Consider the following 17,704-nt stretch of genomic DNA (forward strand, 5'->3'; position numbering starts at 1 on the left):
TACATGACTACTGGAAAAACCATAGCCTTGACTAGACGGACCTTTGTTGACAACGTAATGTCTCTGCTTTTGAATATGCTGTCTAGGTTGGTCATAACTTTTCTTCCAAGGAGTAAGCATCTTTTAATTTCATGGCTGCAGTCACCATCTGCAGTGATTTTGGAGCCCCAAAAAATAAAGTGACACTGTTTCCACTGTTTCCCCATCTATTTGCCATGAAGTGATGGGACCAGATGCCATGATCTTAGTTTTCTGAATGTTGAGCTTTTAAGCCAACTTTTTCACTCTCCTCTTTCACTTTCATCAAGAGGCTTTTTAATTCCTCTTCACTTTCTGCCATAAGGGTGGTGTCATCTGCATATCTGAGGTTATTGATCTTTCTCCCAGCAATCTTGATTCCAGCTTGTGCTTCTTCCAGCCCAGCGTTTCTCATGATGTACTCTGCATATAAGTTAAATAAGCAGGGTGACAATATACAGCCTTGATGTACTCCTTTTCCTATTTGGAACCAGTCTGTTGTTCCATGTCCAGTTCTAACTGTTGCTTCCTGACCTGCATACAGGTTTCTCAAGAGGCAGGTCTTAGCACTCTTCAAATCCCAGGCCCCAGCTCTGCCGCCTTCACTCTTAGCAGGACGCCGGGCAGATGTCCTCACCAAGATACATGCCATAATGTATGAACTTTTTATTCCTTCCCTTGTCTTCAAACTTATTTATAGGTACATGTTTCCAAACCTACCCTTTCTTCATTTCTTCCCCAGGGTCAGCAACAGGTGTCCCTCTCCACTTCTGAGTCCTTGCTCATCATGTCTCCTTCCTGTGTCTTCAGCCTTTCCCTCTATGCTTGCTTCCTGTCCCCAACCTAGAAGTATGCAGAAGCCTCAATTTGGAGAAGGTCATCTTCTACCATTTGCCTTTTAAAGGTGAGATTCCACAGGGTTCTGTCCTAAGCTTGCTCACAATCTCCCTGTTGATCTCATGTATTCCCATGGTTCAGATACTCCAAAACACCAAATATCCCTCAAATAATATCCATAGCACAGGACTTCCCTGGTGGCCCAGTGGCTAAGACTCTGTCCTCCCAATGCAGGGAGCCCAGATTTGATCCCTGGTCAGGGTGTTCTTGCCTGGAGAATCCCAGGGACGGGGGAGCCTGGTGGGCTGCCGTCTATGGGGTCACGCAGAGTCGGACACGACTAAAGCGACTTAGCAGCAGCAGCAGGGACCTAGATCCCACATGCAGCAACTTAAAGTCTCCACATGGGCAATTAAAAAGAAAAAAAAAAAAAGATTCCACATGCCACAACTAAGACCCAGTGCAGCCAAGTAAACAATGTTCAAAAATATCCACAGTTCTCTCCCATCACTTTCTTATGAGCTCCAAGCCCCTATGTCCAAATGCCTACTGATGATAGCTCCACCTAGATAGCCCACAGGCCTTTCAAACTCGGCATGTCCAAACTGAAGATATCTTTCCCACCTCCCACTCTCAAGCTCTTTCTTTACCTATAACAATAGCATCCACTCAGACACCTGGATCCAAAACCTGGAGTCGCCATTGATAAGTTTCTGATTTTCCACATTGCACGGGATGTCTCCCTGTCCATTCTGCTTCCTTAATATCACTGTCTGTTAATTCCATCCCCTCTCTTCATATCTTGAAAGTTGCTCAGTCGTACCTAACTCTTTGCAACCCCATGGATTGTAGCCCACCAGCCTCCTCTGTCTGTGGAATTCTCCAGGCAAGAATGAAGGGAAGTGAAGTGAAAGTCACTCAGTTGTGTCTGATCTTTTGCGACCCCATGGACTATACAGTTCATGGAATTCTCCAGGCCAGAATATTGGAGTGGGTAGCCTTTCCCTTCTCCAGGGAATCTTCCCAACCCAGGGATGGAACTCAGGTCTTTCGCATTGCAGGCAGATTCTTTGCCAGCTGAGCCACCAGGGAAGCCCAAGAATACTGGAGTGGGAAGCCTATCCCTTCTCCAGCGGATCTTCCCAACCCAGGAATCAAACTGGGGTCTCCTGCATTGCGGGTGGATTCTTTACCAACCGAGCTATCAGGGAAGCCCCTCCAGGCAAGAATACTGGAGTGGGTTACCATTTCCTTATCCAGGGGATCTTCCTGACCCAGGGATTGAACCCGGGTCCCCTGTGTTACAGGTAGATTCTTTACCTTCTGAGCCACCAGGCAAGCCCATGTCTTAGTAGTCATTTATTTAGTCATGTCATGTCAATTCTAACTACTTGACAGTTCCAGTGGCTTTGTTTTTTTATTCACCTCCCAGTTGTTCTATTTTAATAGTCAACTAACTTGTATCCTTCTTTCTTCTAGGCCCCTCCAGTCTGGGCCTCCAACTGTGAACACAGCCAACTACTTCCTCTATACTAACAAAACACATTATCTTGCCTCCACTCTGGTACTCACAATAGCACATATTTTATGTTGCAATTATTTGTTTACATGTCAGGGAGTCTCCCACTGGATTTAGAGCTGCTTGAGGACAGGCTCTCACTTTAATTTGACTCACTTTTAATTCAGAGCAAATGAATACATTTGATGCTGCTTGGTTGTCTCTAGTAAAAGGGCAGCAAAAGACACTACCAGAATAGCTAAAATTTTAAAAGGCAGATAAGATAAACAAGGACCTACTGTACAGCACAGGGAACTGTACTCAATATTTTGTGATAATCTATAAGGGAAAAGAATCTGAAAAAAAGAATATATATTTTTATATAACTGAATCACCGTGCTATACACCTGAAAGTAACACAATATTGTAAATCAACTATAGGTCAATAAAAAACAAAATATTTTTAAAATAAAGATAATTAGATAGTATTGGTTCCAATTTTTAAAATTTTTAATTGCAGGATTCTTGCTTTACAATGTTGTGTCAGCTTCTGCCATACTCAGCTGTTTAAATTGGGTGGTCCAATGGTTAGGACTTGGCATTTCCACTGCAGAGGCACAAGTTTGATCCCTGGTCGAGGATCTAAGATCCACATGCCACACTGTGTGGCTAAAATAAAATAAAAGGTAGATAATACCAAGTGTTGGAACTGGAATTCTCTTACATTGCTAGGCAGAGTATAAATTGGTACAAATACATTGGATAAGTATATGGCAGTATCATAAATATAGATATATAGTGTCCTATGAAACAAGCAAAATTCACTCCTAAATATATTCCTAACATAAATGTATAGACACATGTACCAAAAAGACATATACAAGCAGGTTCATATAGCACTATTCATAATAGTTTCCAGTTGGAAACATAAATAATTATAAGCAATAGATTAAATTCTATGTAGCACTGAGAACGGAGAAGGCAATGGCACCCCACTCTAGTACTCCTGCCTGGAAAATCCCATGGACGGAGGAGCCTGGTAGGCTGCAGTCTATGAGGTCGCTAAGAGTCGGACACGACTGAGCGACTTCACTTTCATGCATTAGAGAAGGAAATGGCAACCCGCTCCAGTGCTCTTGCCTGGAGAATCCCAGGGACGGGGGAGCCTGGTGGGCTGCCATCTATGGGGTCGCACAGAGTTGGACACGACTGAAGCGACTTAGCAGCAGCCAGCAGCAGCAGCACTGAGAAGCAAAGAACTATTTCTGTTAAAACAACAACAGCAACACATGTATAATTCTCACCAAAAAATACTGTTGCATGCAAGAAGCCAGACAAAATAATCTACCCTATAGAATTTCATTTATATGAAGTTAAAAGACAGACAAAATTATTCTATGGCATTAGTTCTTAGGTTAATGACTAACCTTGGAAGGGGACTAAATTACTGGAAGGGGACATTAAGGGGGCTTCTATGGTGCTGGTCATGCGCCATTTCTTGATCTGGGTAGTAGTTACAGAGGTGTGTTCAGATTGTGATAGTTCATCAAGATGACACTTCACTTTTCATGTGTATACTATACTTTCTTTAAAAATTTACTTTAAATAAGTATATCTTGAACTACATTAACCATCTTTTCAACTTTTAAGAGTTCTTCTGTTTTTGAAAATGTTTACATATTTCATTTATGAGTTGCCTCTTGAAATCCTCTCCTCCATGTCACAGTTTCTATTCTCATCTCTTTTGTAGTCTTTTGCTGTTTTCTAAACTGGACTCTCTGCCTTACATCTGTCTCTCCCCCCACCACACATACACAGAGTTCATTTTACATACTATTAATAAAGCCCACAGCTCATCACATCCTACCCTCTACTGAAAAGACTTTAGTGGCTCCACTTCAAAGAATCAAAGTCATTGAGATGCAGCAACTGATTGGAAGATGGAAGCCTGGGAGAGAGGGAAGAGTTAGCAAAGATTCTTGGCAACTGGGTGACCTATGGGTAGTGTCCTAAACAAAAATAGGAAACAGAATAAGATGAGTGAGCGCTGAAGGGAAATGGTGAGCTCAGATTAGAATACAGTGAGTTTGAAGTCAGTGGCTAACAAAATTGAGTGGAGCTCTGACAATCTAATGAAAAATGGATAAGCAGTGAAGAGTAGTGAGTATCTCAGGTCAAATCAATACAAAGGGAGACTGATTCTAAAGAACAAGGAATAGATTCTCATCAGATAATTTGAATCTGAAGGAAGTTCACCTCAGCTATAGTTGATAACACCTGAAAATTCTAATCAATGCAGCAAATGTTAGCTCAGTTCCACTAACTCAGAACCCCACTCCTCATCTCCTCCATGTGCAGTTAGTACTGCATGGTCAGGACCTGCAGCTGGACAGGCCACCCAGGAACTGCGGTGGCTCCCAGTGTCCTACAGATCTGCCTGTGTGGCCTGCCCAATCCACCACAAACTCTAGGGCTGGGACTTCCTCCCATCAGTCTCTAACAGCCAGGAGTCAGCAGAAGAAACCACAGCCCTATCCCAAATCCTCAGTCCCTCCCCAGGTACTTAGGGTTGAGAAAAGACACTGTTCCCTCTACACTATTATGCCTGCAAGGACAGGGTCTTGAGACCCTTCTGTGGACCTCATCCTCAAAAGGTACCACCTCTCAGCACCATGCCCTTTTAGATCAAAGTTCTCATTTTTCAATCTGTCTTCAGTAAGCTCAACAACTCTTTATTCTTAAACCCTGAACAGCTCTTTTTCAGTGTTTATTATATATTGCTATATTGGTTTGGGAGGAGAAGCAGGTTATAATATATCTATGTATGTTCCTGTTTTAGTTATAATATACATATTTCTATGCTTAAATAAGCACATTGGATATATATACACATTAAAAAAAAAAAAAAAACTGGAAGGAAATATACCAAAATGTTAACAGTAGGTTTACTTTCTTCTTTGTGTTTTTCTATGTCATGTCATTTTTAAATGCATGTATATTAATTTTTTAACTAGAGGTAAATTTTCCAATGTCCTTTTTTATTCAAAAATTGAAAACAGTTTCCACTTCCAGTATGGTAGAATAAGTCATTAACAGAACCACCTCCCTGAAGATATCAACTATAAACTCTGAGGAAAATGACCAAAAAAAAAGAAATCTAGAGATTCTAGAGAGTGAAAAAAGGAGCATATTCTGGATGGAAGCTGAAAAGGAAAGCCTGGGATATGGGGTGAGTTTCCATCTTTACAGCTTGACCTTGAGCACAGACTTCATCAGAAACTCTGCCATCTTTCTGCCCTGAAAAACCAGATGATGTCAGAACCCAGGGTAACTATAGCCATCTGAAAATGCCATGGGAACCCTATAAATTAGAGAAGCAGAATAGGAAGTCCCCATATTCCATGCATAAACTCAGCCAAGGTTTCTGGCTGAACCCTGGGCCTTTGAACCATGCATTCCTGGGGGTAGACTCAAGTCTTATCACAGTTAAGGCTAAAAGATTTGAACTGCTAATTGAGCTGATAACCTCCATAGGTGAGGCAGAGTTTGCAGTCTGAGGCTAAGTTAATTGCTTACTAAAACAAAAAAGTGTCAACCCTTTTTGGAGGAATATAGTATAATCCAGAGTCTCCACAAACTAACAATTACAATGCGTGGTATACAATATGAAATTACCCAACATATGAAAAAAAAAACAAACCAAAAAAAACAGGAAAATGTGACCCATTGATTCTCAAGAGAAAAGATAACCCATTGAGTTCAACACAGAGATGACCTAGATGTTGAAATTATCAGACAAGAACTTTAAAAGAGCTATTTTAACTATAGTCAATGGGGTAAAGGAAAATATGCTCATAATGAGTGAGGAAAAGAAGGAAATCAAGAAAATAGAAACTATGTTTTTTAATCTAAGAAATTCTAAAACTGAAAGATACAGTAACTAGAAAGAAACCTCAATGCACTCAAAAGCAGAATGGAAAGACAGAGAAAGAGTCAGTGAATGCGAAGATAGATCAGGAGAAATTCTCCAATCCAAAGGAGAATAAAGGTCAGAAAATAAAATGAGCAAAGCCTCAGGGATCTGTGGGACATTATCAAAAGATCTAATATACAGGTAATTAGCCCAGGAGAGAAGAAAAAAATTTAATAATGGCCAGAAACTTCCAATTTGGTGAATCTCAAACAGAATAAATATGAAGAAACTTATGTCTAATCCAGCATAATCAAGTGGATGAAAGCCAAGGATAAAAAGTAAATCTTATGTGTAGCCAGAGAGAAACAAAATATTATATATGGGGGAATAATTATTCAAACGACCATGGTCTTATCAGAAATCATGAAGGCCAGAAGGCAGTGGCACAACATCTTTAAAGTGCTAAAGACAAAATATTGTCAACCCAGAATTCTGTAACCAGTGAAAGGATCCTTCAAGAGTGAAGATGAGGGACTTCCCTGGTGGTCCAGTGACTTAGACTCCATGCTCCCAGTGCAAGGGGCCCAGATTCGATCCCATATGCTGCAACTAAGACCCAGAGCAGCCAAATGAAAAAATAAATATTAAAAAAAAGAGTGAAGTGTGAATTACATGAAAGTAGTAAAGTAGTATTAGTCACTCAGTCATGTCTGACCCTCTACGATCCCATGAACTATAGCCAGCCAGGCTCCTCTGTCCATAGAATTCTCTAGGCAAGAATACTGGACTGGGTTGCCACTCCCTTCTCCAGGGATCGAACCCAGGTCTCCTGCACTGCAGGCAGATTCTTTACCATCAGAGCTACCAGGGAAGCTCTGAATTACATATAGAACTCAAACTAAATGTACTCATTAAATTTTATTGAAATGTGATGGACAAAATGAAAAATGAGATAATATTTGAAAACAATTACAAACATAATTTTAAAACAATACTAAAATAAAAAACCACAACGCTGACAAAATTGTGGTTAAAATTGTCACCTCCATACAAAGTGAATGCAAATTGGTTTAACCTCCTTGAGAAGCAACATGTTACCAAGAACTAAAAAGAAATGTTGATCTCAGTCTTGGAAATTTCATTCACTGCAAAAACTAACAGGTGTATAAAGGTATTCGATTCAGTGTAATTATGAACAGTGTGAGGCTGAAAGGAACCATTCCCATTAACAGGGCAATGATTAGCAAATGACTGTCCATTAATGGAATAGAAAAGACTATTAGGAAACTATTAAAGTATATTATGTGAAAAATAAACAATGTACAAATGTGTACTGTGATGTTAAGAAAAGCAAATTATAAAATTACATGTTTATCATGAGTATGCACATACATGTATTAATTCCTTTGAGAATACTTATTGAACACTTAATATGTCCCGGGTATAGTGCTTTTCACAAAGGTGAAAAGACATGATCCCCTACTTTCAAGGAGATTTAGTCTAAGTGGAAATTATACAAACAAACCGAAAGGTGTTGTAATTTGTAAAATGCTTTCGTGAGGGGGAAGGAACGTGAAAGCCTGATGAAGAAATAAGGAAATACTTCACAAAGTGGCTAAGACGTTTATAGACCATGACAAAAGAGAACATGAAGAAAAGAAACCATTTGTGTTAGGGCAGAGAAATTGGGAGGCATTTATCTCTGTACTTCAAATTTTCTTATGTTAAATGTTTCAATATTTATAGAATTGAAAAAAATTGAAGATATAAAAAGTGAAGCCTTCTATATTTGGCTACTGTGGGAAAGGTTTATGTGAAATAAACCACAAATACATTGTAAAAATAAAGAAAGTAAATTTTTAAAGAAAATAAAAAGGCTCTCTGGTCATTTTCCCCCATTCTCACTTTCCTTAGGGACAGGCCACACAAATCCCCTGAGTGGGCAGCAGCATCTCCTGGCCCCCACCCAAGTTGACACCATACTTAAAATATCCACCCCAGATGGTCATCAACTTACCTCCTTGCACTGGGTTGATTATTAATAGTCTGGAGTCTTTGTGAGGCGGTTTTGTTTGGTTTGTTTTTCTTTTAACCTGAAGTTAGGAAGTGGCCATGCCAGAACTTCTCAGATTCCCATGACAGAATTCCACAGTAGTGGGTTGAATGGTTCCCCCCGCCTCCAAATATACATCCATGTCCTAACATCCAGAAATTGTGATTGTGACCTTATTTGGAAAAAGGGTCTTTGCAGATGTAATTAGGCTAAGGATCTTGAGATGAACGCATCCCGTATCTAGGAGGAGCCCTCAGTTCAGTGACAGGTGGCCTTATAAGAGACAGAGGGAGATTTGGGACACATAGGGGAGAAAGCCATGTGAAGATAGAGGCAGAGATTGGAGCCATGCAGACAAAAGACAATGAATGCTTGAAGCCACCAGAAGCTAGAAGAGGCCAGGAAGGTGTGACAGTTAATTTCATGGGTCAGCTTGGCTGGGCCACGTGATACTCAGATATGTGGCCAAACATTATTCTGGGTATTTCTGTAAGGGTGTTTTGGGTGAGATTAATATGTAAATTGGTGGAATTAGAATAAAACAAGTTGCCTTCCATACTCTAGATGGGCTTCATCTAATCAGCTGAAGGTCTGAATACAGAACAAAAAGACTAGACTCCCCTAACCAAAAGACAGTTCTCTAGGAGATGGCCTTCTGATTTGATCCGAGACCCTGGATCTTCCTGGTTCTAGAGAAGACTGTCTTCAGACTCAAAACTGGGACATTAGCTCTCCTGGGTCTTCAGCTTGCTAGCCCACTTAGCAGACTTTGGACTTGCCAGCCTCCATATTCCTTATAAATAATTGATCGATACAGCAATGGATCAACAGGTCCTATTGGTTCTGTTTCTCTGGAGAACCCTAACACAGGATCTTCCCCAAGAAGCTTCAGAAGGAACATGGCCTTGCTGACACCATGATTTCAGACCCTTGGCCTCCAGAACTGTGAGAAAATACATTTCCATTAAAAAATATGTTGTTTTAAGATATCCAGTTTATAGGAATTCTTTGTATCACAGCCATAAGACTCCAAGACAGTTACTGTGGCCTCTGACTTTTTAAGGACCTGGGTCAGGGGAACTTTGGAACATTTGCAGAAACATAGACTTCCTTTCTGATATTTTTAAGCCCAACACATGAGTCAGGGGCATGTGAAGAAGTAAGAAAAGCATAGTGTCACAGAATCACACAGACTAGAATTCAAATTCTGGTTCTAGCACTTAACACCTGAATGGATTCAAGAACCTCACGTATTTTACATATAATAGTGTGTGTATGTTAATCCCAAACTCCTAATTTATCCCTCCCCGCCACCACGTTTCCACTTTGGTAATCATAAGTTTGGTTTTCAATATCTGTGAGTTCATTTATTATCATTTTTAAAAAATTGAATCCACATATGAGTGATATCCTATGATATTTGTCTGTCTTTCTGACTTAGCTTAGTATGATAATCTCTAGTTGCATCCATATTGACGCAAATGGTATTATCTCGTTCTTTATGACTGAATAGTATTCCATTGTGGGGCTTCCCAGCCAGGGAAACTGGCGCTAGTGGTAAAGAACCTCCCAGCCAATGCAAGAGATGTAAGAGACACTGGTTCAATCCCTGGGTCAGGAAGATCCCCTGGAGGAGGAAATGGCAACCCACTCCAGTATTCTTGCCTACAGAATCCCACGGACAGAGGAGCCTGGTGGGCTACAGTCTATAGGGTCACAAAGAGTCAGACACGACTGAAAAAACAGCACAGCACAGTCTTCCATTGTATATATGTACCACAGGAAAAGAATCAATATATGTATAACTGAGTCACTATGTTGTACACTTGAAACTAACAACATTGTAAATCAATTACACTCCAATGAAATTTAAAAGAAAAGAAAAAAAAAGAACCTCACTAACCTCTATGAAGCTATTTCCTCATCAAAGCAATATCTCCTATCTTTCTGGGGTCCTATGAGGAATAGAAACACCCTTGGTAAAGCACCTGGCCCAGAGTACTAATTATAAACTGTTTTTCTTCTCCTATCCACCTCCTTCCTTCCTTCTCTAATTTGAAAGCTCTGCAGACAAGGCTTCTTCCAATCCCACCTGGCCTGACATCCCATGACTACAAGGAAAATGCCTTGATCCGATTTTCCCAGCATTCCCCATGAGCCCCCCTCCCCATTCCTGTCTCAGTGCTTTGCGTGCCTTTGCCCCACTTACCAAAATCCTCTTCCTCCTGAAAGGCACAGCTCGAGCTCTCCTACTCTAGGAAGTTTTCTGTCAACACCCAGCCCATGGTCCTCCCTCCCTCCTCCGAACTCCTCCGACTCTCAGTGAGGAATCACTTCACACACTGAGCTTCCTCCCTGTGTAGCCAGTTCCCACATGCCATCAGGCACTGCGGGAATTGAAAAGCATTTCCCACGGAAACGACATTACAGATAGTAGCCAGACTAGCAAAAGTGTGCACAGTACCCTACTGGGCTTTGCACTTCTGGAAAGCAGGCCCCACATACATTCCAAGTATTATAATTATGATCCATTAGGCATAAAGAGATGCAATATAGACGGTGCCCCTCTGTTCTGGCTGCACCAACCCTCCAGCACCGCCTCCTGGGCTCATATCCATCCATTCCGTCCTAGGAAGGCTGCCTGTCCACCAGGGCCTGCTGCCAGGCCTGCTGTCTGGGACCGGACCACCCTGACAGGTGACAACAGGTGTCCAGAGAGAGGCCACCAGCACAGCTGGGCACCTGGCACAGAGGTGAACTGGCCTGACAGGAAGGAAGTGCTTCCCAGACCCAACAGGGAGGAGGGCGTCCCCGTGCCCTGGTCTGTGGCTAGTGGCAGGGGCTGCAGGGGGCAGAGGCCTGGAGAAAGGGCGGGCCTGGCCCACACAGAGGCCACAGGGAGCCTGGTGGCTTTCCTGGGACACGGCTGCCTTTTCAGCCCCAATTAAAGCCTGGACCCAAGTCAACTGCTTGCTTTTCAGTGGGGTGAGGCTCAGAGATGGGCCGTCCCTCCCTCTGGCTGCAGTTCAGCTCTAAGGGGTGCTTCCTTGGGCCCACAGGGAAGTAGAGAGCTGCTCACCACTTTGCCTGGGGCTGGAAGGACAAAACTGAGGGCTAGGTAAGCTCATTTAACTCCTTCGTGTCTTCTACCCAATCCTGAAACTAACTAGATCAGCATCACCTGGGAACTTATTAGAAATGCAGACTGTCAGCTCCCACCCCCTCCACCTACGCATTCAAAATCTGCATTTTAATAAGATCCCCAGGTGATTCCTCCCCACGTTAAAGCTTGAGAAGCACTGCCTTAATTGTTCAAGGCAGAAGGGCAGGAAACCTAGATTTGCAATTTGATGACTGAGGACAGCAATGGTGGATTTTAGCCTTGATCCAAGCAGAAAAACTTGAGTAGTAAGGCTGGTGTGGATAAAAGCCAAATTGCCTACAGCCCAGCCCAGCCTTCCAAAACTCCAGACGTGGAGATTCCAGCTGAGATACAGAAGGGACTTGTGATTGTGATGAGTGTCCATAAACCAGTGACTGCCACTATTTGTATTTGTTTTGTATTTGTATTTCTCATCGTCTCGACTAGACTACAAGGGCTAAAAGGTCAGGAATCACATTGTATGAGTGTGTACATCATAGGAGAAAAATGGTATCTCATTAATGAGCACAAACTCTAAATTAGGCAGACCTGCCTTGTGGGCTCAGAATTTCCAGTAATTTACAACGTGGTCTTAGCCATAACAAGCCCTTTCAGAGACCTTCCATGACTTGGTTTCCTCATCTGTAGTACTGAAGTGAAAGTCGCTTGGTCCTGTCCAACTCTTTGCTACCCCATGGACTATATAGTCCATGGAATTCTCCAGGCCAGAATACTGGAGTGGGTAGCCTTTCCCTTCTCTAAGGGATCTTCCCAACTCAGGGATGGAACCCAGGTCTTCCAGTACTAGTGAAAACCTACCTCCCAGGATTCTTGGAGGATGAAAAATTGTACCCAGTAAATAACCGGTCCTCCAGGAAACAGTCACGCCTTCCCCTTTGAATCTCCCTACCCCCAGTGCCTAGCTCCAAGCCATCACATTTTAAATGCTAAATTAAAAAAAATGTTAGGTGATTGATCACCCCAATGTTCCTGAATAAAATGCATTTTCAATAAATAACTCTTGCTGTTTTCTTACTGTTTTGCCAAATTTCAAAGCAAATCATCCTTGTTATGGAAATTTGGGCAAAACATAGGAAGGTCTTAATGAGAAGTCTAGCTCTTTTCCATACCACCCTCAGTCACCCGGAGGCTCCAGTGAGTTCAAGATTTGGCTCCCCTAGGAACCCAGAGCCATGGCTTTACAAGGGGTGCTGAAGACTGTCCCGTTGGGGATGGCCTAGCAAATGGAATTCAAGAAACTGCTAAAGCCTCCCTTTGTGAGCTTGCATCCAACTGGGATGAGCCTGTGTCTGTCAGCTGATGGAGGCCCTTTGTGCTGAACACCAAAGCAGCCTAATTAAGGCTGCTGAGGACAAGTAACTAGGGGATTGGGTAGACCTGTGTAAAACTGACAAGAGGCAAACCCACCTGGAGTGGCTGGTTGCCGTCGTGTGGTAGTTAAGGACTTGAGCAGAGTTTCAGGCCAAGGATGACGTCGAGGGGGAGAACTTCAAATGCAAGAAATGAACAAATAACAAACTTGGCTTTTGTTCCTAAAAAAAAAAAAAACCGGAAGAATTTTGCTGTAATACCACCACCCAGCAACGTAACATGTTGATGCTAACATTTTGGAGTATTTCCTTTCAGATACAGAATGAATATGAAGGTCATAATAATTATCTGTTATTTCTGTTGTCTTACACAAAAGTTTGTTGTCTCTGAAGACAATGGGTAAGCTGGATTTCCTTCCTTGCTGAGATGTGGGGGTTCTGGAAACCCAGACCTTGAAAGCAGCCCAACTAAGACATTTCCCTGGTCCAATGGCTCGCCTCTGTCACTCAGATCGCCAAGTGATATGTGTTGCACAATCATACTTTCAAAGACTCTGTGCACAAATGAAAGTCATGAAATAAAGCCGGGCAGTTTCCACTTTAATTCAGAGAGAGAGGAGGTACTTGAAATTGAGCAGTAGAAATTCTCTCATTGATCTAGTGGAGTGGAGAGCCTGTTAGGCAAACAAGAATCCTTGCAATCTCACTGGTCCAAAGAGTAGCTGGCATCCTTTCAAATGAGGCAGTGACAAAGCTCTAAGGCACCTGGCCTTCAAATAACTGAGGATTTGGAAATCAGAATTCTTGTTCAGCCTTGCTCAGTGGCCACCAGGGCCAACATACTCAGATGCAGCCTGGGATTCTGACAGCTCTGAGCCCCTACTCCTCAAAGAATTTGGAGATGTGAGCCTGACCCCCAGGCTTTCATGATCTGGATAAATGCTGTTTCTCTTCCCTCCTTTGTCCAAATCTTATTCATGATCCCGAAGGAATTAGGTTTGATGTGGAAAGGCATGCTTTCAAACCCTGATTTTGGTCACTCGTAATATATATGAGGCCTTGGCTGCTGCACTGAACCCCTCAGATCCTCAGTTTCCATATCTGTAAAATGAAGCTAGTGATATGACTTCTCTCCTTGGTTTAGTGTGAGGAGTCATTGAGACAGCTTCTAGAAAGTTTCCTGGGCTCAGGGAATGCGTTCAATCAATGAGAGAGTGGGGGATTCCCTCCTCTCTGTACCTGAGAGACCCCGTTATTTCTTCAACTAGTCCAAAATGTACTTCTCTTTCATCTCTTCGCCAAATCCTTGATGCTGATTTCATGTCTGGAGTCCAGCCTCTTTTGCTTTCCATTGGTCCAAACCACTGCTACTAACGGAGAAGGCAATGGCACCCCACTCCAGTACTCTTGCCTGGAAAATCCCATGGATGGAGGAGCCTAGTGGGCTACAGTCCATGGGGTCTCGAAGAGTTGGACACGACTGAGCGACTTCACTTTCACTTTTCACTTTCATGCCTTGGAGAAGGAAATGGCAACCCACTCCAGTGTTCTTGCCTGGAGAATCCCAGGGACCGAGGAGCCTGGTGGGCTGCTGTCTATGGGGTCACACAGAGTCGGACACGACTGAAGCGACTTAGCAGCAGCAGCAGCTGCTACTAAACCGGGTACATCTTTCTCCCACCTGCGGCTAGGACCTGGCTCCACTGTATAGCCCCTCCCAAACTCATGCCTGACTTCCCTGTCCTTTCCTTTCCATGGAGAACTTTCATTCATTTCGCCATTTCTCCTTTAACATCATTACTGGGACAACCTCCCAGTTTCTATTCACTAAGCCATCTTTCTTCATTTAAATCCCACTCACTTCAGAAGGCTTGCTTAAAAAATAAAACCAGAAAAAAACCTAGTAATCAAACTCAAGCGGATTCTTTACCGGCTGAGCCAGGAGGGAAGTCCAGTCAAACTCAAGGGGTAAGGAAGAAAGTGTTTTTTCCTCTCACTGTCAATCAGAGCATAGTTACCCTGAAAAAAAAAAAAAATCAACATTTTTTTAAAAAGCTGATAGCCTGTGCTGGGAAGGGTGTGATGAAAAAACATTATCACGTGCTGTAGGTCAGAGTATATTATCAGCTCAACCCTTTGGAAAGCAACTGCGCAAGATTTATGGAACCATAAACATGTTCCTGCTCGTTAACCCCGTATTTCAATTTCTAGGAGATGACTTTAAGGAAATAGTAAGAAATTTGAGTGAAAAGGCGCTACACTAATATATATTCATTTCAGTGTTAGTTAAGATAGACTAATGTTGGAAACCACCTAAGGGGCCAACAAGAAAAGTGTAAAGGAAGTGACACGGAATCCCCCAGGTGTATTCCACAGGTATTAAAATAATAATTATGAAGTATCTACCTAGAAAAGTGTATAGTATGAAAAGCAAAGTACAACAAAGTGTGTGTGTATGTGTGTAGAAATAAATAGGGAAAGATTTAAAATTTAAAAAACAAAATAGGAAAGTACTACCAGTGTCTGCGTTGAACAGTTATTAATACTGAATAGGGAGGGATTTTCTTTTTCTCTGCTTTTCAAAGGTTCTGTCATGTGGTTATATTACTATTATAAATATATAAAAATTACATTATGTTACTTTATATGTTACATTATATTTATAATATATAGCTGAAGCTTCCCTGGAATTAAGGCGTTCAGAACCAGAAGTTCCCAAAAAAGGACCACCACAAACAAACCCAAGCCAGGTTGGTCAAACCACCAAGAAACCAGCCCCCCAAGGGACCCTATTTTGGGCTCCACTAAATCGCAAAGTCAGAGCCTGGAAGATGAGCTAGGTCTGTGCTTTCCTCAACGGGAAACACTTGCTACATCTTGGGCTTTGCAAACAGACACCTGGAGGATGGGGAATAGGAGGCCGAGAGGAGCTCAGCCCCGGGGCTGTCCCTTCCCCGCCCCCTTCCCAACGCCTGGGGGCAGGGAATTCCAAGTGGAGTCAGAGAAGAAAAAGCGTTGACTCCACACTCTTAAGAGATGGTGAATTGGGGCAAATACTTCCCAGGAAGAAAGTTTTAGTGGCCATTTGTAAAACTGAAAGAAGCAATTCAGGTGTGTGTGCTCCCGCAGTGATTGGGAATTAGGGCTTTTTCCAAGCCATGGACTGGATTTGGAAGACAAAGGAACTGGATCGGAGCCAGAGAGTTTTAGGGCTGGAAGGGACTTATGCCAGAAAGGAACAAAAGTCTCCTGAATGCTGGCTACTATGTGCCAGACACTTTAAAAACAGTATCTCTTGAATCCTCAGGATAGCTCAGTCAGGAAGCTATTATGGTCCTTGAGTTTCCAGGCAAGGGAACTGAGGCTCAGAGAATGTCCAAGGTTAGGCATCGGCCAGTGGCCAAGCCAAGAGGAGACCTGCAGCTGTCTGACTCCAGAGCCGTGCCCTTTCCTCTAGGTCTAGGCCAACCCCTTTCTTTTGAAGATGAGGAACCTGAAAGTCAGGGAGGGAAAGTGATTATACCTTGTTGGAGAGCTCATCAGAAGGAGGGCAGGACTTGAAGCCCAGTCTTGTGATCCCCGGCTGGCCGGGCACTCTCCACTCCCCCACCCAGGGCTGCCACCCACCTCTGCCCTTAGGCTTCTGCCCAACCTGCTACTTCTATCCACTTCCCCTTTCCAGGACAATTCCTCCTTGATTGGGAAGCCCAGGTTGACACAATCTCTGGGATCTTTGCAATTTGGGACTTATTAACATTACTATTATTTTTATTTCATTTGATTGTTCACTTCTGTATTTTCTCCTGAGTCGGGAGTATTTGTGGCAAAACATTATCTGAGAAGTAAAGAACATGTAACTGAATACAGAAAAGCTGTTTGCCCTGGGGCTTTATGTTTGAAACCAAAGGCAGCACGACCATTGAGTGTATTATCTGGATGATATCTAATACCACTGCTTTAGAGTGTGAGAATGAACCCTTTTCTTAACAGAAAAAAAAATCAGAAAAGAATATTGACCTTCCTAATGTTTCCCAGCACAAAGAAATCCATCTACTGTAGATTCCAAGACAGACCAGACCAATATGTCGACATGCTGGGCTCAGATTTCATTCCTGAAAATCTGGAACCTTATGCTGTATAAATAACATGATCTTTTCCTTCGTTCGAATCACGGGGGAAAACAATTGCTGGCAGATCTCAGAGTTCGCCCTCCCCGCTAACTGTCCCCACAAGTCCTAACTTGCTACCCGCAAGTCATGACTCGCATATTTTCATTTGAAGACTTTTGAAACGTTCTGGAAACCAGAGGGGGAAAGAGAACCAAATCCTCCTGAGACATAGAGTAAGGGGCAAATTTTTTAAGAAAAAAAAACATAAAAGGAAATGTCTTGCACATATAAGGGTATATTAAAACAGTTCATGGGACTTTATGGTACATTTTCTGGCATTGCCTGGTCAGATACAGAAGCACTGTTAGATCTGTCCTTATTTTCCAGAAGAACAAACTGGTGTGCAGAGAGGGGATATGTCCAAAGAACTGGCTAACTTTGACTTCTGGTCACATTCTCAGTTCTCTGTGCCAATCAGAAGAGCTAAATACCATATTTTAGTCTTTGTAGAAGAAATTTCTGCCTAAACCAGTATCATTTCCTGGTTAAAGATTTTTATATTACCAAAGTGATTATTAGAAGTTGTTATCACTCTAAACCTATTTACATGTCGCAGTGTTACATTTGTTCCTGTTTGAATTACAGCCATGGGGATTCCCTGGTGATCCAGTGCTTCCAAAGCAGGTGGCACAAGTTGGATCCCTGGCTGAGGAAATAAAGTCCCACATGCCGTTGGGCATGGCCAAAAGTAAAATAAAATAATAACAAAATAAATTAAAAGTTACAGTCAAACCCTCTGACAA

The 17,704-nt window shown here is 42.5% G+C and overlaps 1 long non-coding RNA gene across 25 annotated transcripts in view; it reads right to left on the minus strand.

Moving 5' to 3' along the window:
• The window catches only part of LOC147341394 (uncharacterized), an 81,310-nt gene extending 64,585 nt beyond the window's left edge, over positions 1 to 16,725 (minus strand). For 3 of the 25 annotated variants that reach the window (XR_015159632.1, XR_015159631.1, XR_015159630.1), the window contains exons 1-3: positions 16,316 to 16,699; positions 14,723 to 14,811; positions 12,890 to 13,014 (exon numbers count right to left, since the gene is read on the minus strand). This is a non-coding gene — a long non-coding RNA (uncharacterized LOC147341394). The other 22 variants (XR_015159636.1, XR_015159638.1, XR_015159635.1 and 19 more) reach the window with 19 other exon arrangements.
• Between the last annotated feature and the right edge of the window lie 979 nt (positions 16,726 to 17,704).

The sequence above is a fragment of the Bos grunniens genome, chromosome X (genome assembly GCF_055505025.1).
Source record: "Bos grunniens cultivar Pamir isolate PY7600 chromosome X, Bosgru_T2T1.0, whole genome shotgun sequence".
Lineage (NCBI taxonomy): Eukaryota > Metazoa > Chordata > Mammalia > Artiodactyla > Bovidae > Bos > Bos grunniens.